Source organism: Aythya ferina (genome assembly GCF_964211825.1).
Source record: "Aythya ferina genome assembly, contig: HAP1_SCAFFOLD_136, whole genome shotgun sequence".
Taxonomy (NCBI): Eukaryota; Metazoa; Chordata; class Aves; order Anseriformes; family Anatidae; genus Aythya; species Aythya ferina.
In genome coordinates this window covers 77,623-82,557 of record NW_028181389.1, presented here as the reverse complement: position 1 = coordinate 82,557, position 4,935 = coordinate 77,623, and positions in this window count along the sequence as shown.

Here is a 4,935-nt window from a genome sequence, read left to right as displayed (position 1 = left end):
CCCCCCCAGCAACTTCCGTGCCTTGTGCCTTAACAGAGGGGAAAACAAGCAACCCCAGACAGCAGGGCGTTGCCTCAATCCCCCTTCTTTATTTCCTCTAACCTCTTTACATTCCTGATGACCTCACCGTTAAGAGTCTGATGTTATCATCAACCAGGAGGCTTTCCGACCCCCATTGCCACATTCCCAAATCTCTCCCTTCTTTATTAATATCAGCCATTTTTCTGACACAAATTACCACTCCATATATAACAATCCCTCCTCTTCTTTTGAATGTCATTAATTCGTGTCCTGGCTTTGAATTTGGCCAAGGCCAATTGAACCATAAAAGAATGCTTTCACAATATTCTCTGTAAGATTTATAAACAAGTTTTTAGCAATGGTTGGAATCCCATAGTTAGCTCGTGTTTCAATTTCATGATTCCGCAGGGTGTATAATAATTGTACTTTTCCCAGTTAACCCTCCTTCATTATTAGCTCTTACCTCTATCCGCCATTGATAGGGGACCTCTTTCAGCTTGTAACTGGTTATCTTATTGCTTTCATTACATCGAGCATACTCTGGTTTCCATAGCATAGGTTTAACAGGCATAGTAGTGTTTGTTCCTGAATTCTTCCCCTCCGGGTGTTAACAATACATTCACTACAATTCTGAGACCAATAACATGTAATTAGGAGAGGTCCGGTAAAGGCCATGTTACCCGGTGGTTATTACCCTAAGGGGTTGCAGCCCTTGGTAAACCTTCTTGAGCCACAGTACTGGTCCCTTCTCCGGTCTTGCCCTCTCCCTGATGCTTCTTAGGAAATGGTCCAGACTTACACACGCAATAGTTCTTCTATTTGCGTTCAACTTTTCCACGAGTTAGTGGGGGCTTGATTCAAAGCAGATAACCAATCATCTAGGTAAATTTTCCCACCTATTATTTTAAATTTTTCAGGTAATTCAAGATGTTGTGGGTATCTCTACTGGAGGTGGCACTCCCCCTATGGGATTTTGGGGTCCCCCAATCCTTCTATTAGGGCCTTTATATGAGTTTCCAATGATGGCTAATATTCTAATCAGTACAAGATTTAATATACATACAATTAGCATCCAAAGGGTAGCTATGCCCTGATATGCTTCAAGTTCTTTTAAGCTTAACTTTCGGATCTCCAGAAGTAGACTCAACCTTCCAGGTTCCTGTTACGGGTCCCTTTACTCGTGATGCATGTGTTCACCCCTTTTCCACCGTTCTTCTAGCCGTCTCTTTCGTAGTTCAGTAAAGTCCACCTGTATTCTCTCAAATGGTCGATATGCAATTCGTCTTCCTCCAGCAGGTGCTTGCCTAATCACCTTCTTATTCACCTTTTGACATGTTAAGCATCCTTGGATGGTTTGTTTGGCTATCTCATATATTCCTACAGACCCATAAAATTTTAGAAATTGATCACTCAATGCTTTTGTTCCCCAGTGGGTTTGTAGGTGTAGCTGTAAAAGTAGACACCTAGTTTGTTCCTTTGGCAGTATTTCTCTTCCATCAGGCAGAATCCATTTTCCTTCTTTCAGTTCTGCTCCTATGGTCTTTATAATTTTTATTTCTGCTTCTGTATACTTTTTCTCTTGTGTCCCTTTTCCGTTATCCGTTTCTTGTAGGGTGAGGACTACATCATGCTTCCTAAGAGCTGCTTCCCTAGCTTCTCTATCCACTAGGTTATTCCCTCTTATGTGGAAGGCAGTTCCCTTTTGATGTCCTCTGACATGTACCACAGCAATCTCCCTAGGTCCTCTCAGTGCCTGCAATATTTGAGTAACTAAAGTTTGGTGAATCAGCCCTTTTCCCTGTGTGCCTATGAGTCCCCTTTCTTCCCAAATTTTCCCAAATGGGTGGACTATTCTATAAGCATATTTAGAGTCTGTATAAATAGTGCCACTTTTTCCTTTCAATAGTTCTAGGGCTCGTAATAATGCATAAAGTTCACATGCTTGAGCGGACCAGGCAGCGCTGAGTGGTCCTGACTCTATTAGGACCATATCCCCATTTACGATGGCATACCCTGATCTTCTTTTTCCATCTACTACTTTGGATGATCCATCAATAAATAATTTTTCCCCTGTTTCTAATTCTGTCTCCTCGAGATCGGGTCGGATTTTGGTTTGCAATTCAATCACTTCCACGCAGTTATGTTGTAGTTCTGTTAGGGGTTCCCCATATCGAAATTGTGCAGGGCTCTGTGCAGCAGCTATTTTTCATTCTAAATCAGGGGAGTCGATCAGGATGGCCTCATCCTTCAGCATCCTACTATCAGTTAACCATTTTTCAGCCTTCTGCTGGAGTACTCCCCTAACATTATGTGGAGTATATATCTTCAGAGGTGCCCTACAAGTGACTTTTCTAGCTTCCTCAATCAGTAAGGCAGTAGCCACAATAGCCTGGAAGCACACTGGCCACCCCCTCCTCACAGGGTCTAATAGTCTGGAACAATATCCCACAGGTTTCTTGATTCCTGCCCATTCTTGACTTAGCTGTAATTGCAACTAACATATGCAGTTTGGTTAGAAACATTTACAAATAAATAAAAGGGTCTTTGTAAATCTGGGAGGCTCAGCACTGGCGCTTCTGTTAACGTTTTCTTGATCAACCTCAACTTTTCCTCATCTTCCTCGTTCCACTTAATTTTTTCTCCAGTCAATTTTTCATATAAAAACTTTGCCTTTTCACTAAACCCTTCAATCCAGGGTCTACAATATCCCAAGAGCCCGAGCAGTTGCCTCACTTCCTTCTTCGTTTTGGGTGATGATAGGGCTAAAATCCCAGATACCCTGTCAGCATCCGATTTTTTCTTTCCTTGGCTAAGCCCATGTCCTAAGTACCTTACTTCTTTTTCCACGAATTGTAATTTAGATTTTGAGACCTTCAACCCTTTTTCCCTAAGAAATTAAGTAATTCGATAGTGGTTCTCCGTGTCTCTTTTTCAGTCTCCCCAGCTATTAATAGGTCATCCACATATTGCAACAATTTCACTTCCCCCTTTACCTCAAAAAGTTGTAATAATTTTTCTGAGGTTTGGCCAAATAACTTTGGGTATTCAGTAAATCCCTGAGGAAGTACAGTCCATCTAAGCTGTTGTCGCCTTCCTGTTTCAGGGTCTTCCCATTCAAAGGCGAAGTAATTCCAAGACCCTTCACTTAATGGGCAGGCCCAGAAAGCATCCTTCAAATCTATTACACTATACCATTTATGCAGAGGTGTTAGGTGGTTTAATAAAGTATATGGGTTAGCCGCCACTGGAAATTTGGTTATGGTTCGCTGATTCACAGCCCTAAGATCCTGAACCAACCTGTATGATCCATCAGCCTTTTTTACTGGCAAAATGGGGGTATTATGTGGGGACATACATGGTTCCAGCATCCCCTTTTGGAGCAACCTGTCTATAACTGGTGTTATAAATGGCTAAATCCCCAAATAGGATTATAATCAACGTTTACAATTTATTAAAGGAATAGAAGTAAGCAAACAGTGCTGGGTGTGCCAGGAGTCTCCGCTCCACCTAGACGCACACCCGTTACATCAAGATGATGATTTTTTTTTGCTCCTAGACTAATACATATTCATTACTACTTCTAAAAAAAGCAGGGTTATTATAATTAGTTCCAGAATCTGAACCCCCCTACTGGAGCATGCGTATCAGTCTCTGGTGGTCCTTCTGGGGGTCTCTGGAGGTCTCCCATACTGAAGGCTCATAGTCTTCCTCTCAGGCTTTTTTTCTTGTCCTTCTTCTTTGTACTTCTTGGGTGCATGTCAAAAGCTTGCACAGCGTTCCCTGCAAGCTTTGTCTTGTAGCCGTCCTTCAGCTTTTCCCTTCTCCTTCATCTCCTGGCCAGATATCAGGGGCTTGCATAGTGTCCCATGCAAAAGTCGTAATAGTTAGCAGTTGTTCTGAAACCCCCGGATATCAGAGACTTCAAGGAAAAAACTTACGAATACATTTTCCTTCAAGCTCTCTATTGACAAGAATTGTTCAAACATTCCTCACACTGGTTTGAGTCCTCTTTTCCCCTCCAATGGGATAGGATATTACCTAATCCTTATTGGCTGTTGTGGATCCACTATTTCTACTACCAAGGGTTCCATATCTAATTTTTCTGAATCTCCCTCTTGGTACCATACCTGTGGGTCTATTTCTCCCTCATCTTCTTGGGTTAGGGTATATAGCTGAATTTTAAATTCTCCCCCCTGGCTCTTGATTTCCAACCCTAATCTTATTATTAAGTCCCTTCCTAATAGATTGTGCTCAGCCTCAGGCACCAGCAATAGGTCATTGAGACATAGTTTCTTTTCTGATTCTATTTCTATATTTTCCAATATAGGAACCTTAAAGGGCTCCTACTACCATGGTATTCCCCTTTCCTTCCTTAACCCCTTTTGGTAATTTTCTCATAGGTGATTTCTCTGCTCCAGTATCTACCAAAAAATACACCTCTTCCCTCTGGGGACCTATTAATAATTTTATCAAGGGCTCATTCGATGTTCGGGTCCCCAAAAGATATAGCCCCTGACACCCCTAGTCTTCCTTCAACATTTCTTCATCCTGTTTCTTTTTTCTACAGTTCCTCTGAAGATGCCCCTTTTTGCCACAATAGTAACAGATAAGGATTCTATCTTGTCCATTCCATTTATCCATGGGTTCTCTTTCACCCTGTTTTTCTCCTGATCCTTTCCTGCTTTCCTGTCCACTTTGTTTTTGACTTTCCCTTATTGCTGCCACAAAAACTTGCTTTTGCCTTCTGTTTTTCCCCATCTCTCCTCACATAGACCTTTTGTGCTTCCCTCAATAATTCTTCTAATCCTTTTTCATGCCAATCGTCAAGTTTCTCCAATTTCTTTCGGATGTCTTCCCAGGATTTTGCTACCAACTGGGTTCTCAACAGTGCCCCTCCTGCAGGGGAATCAGGAT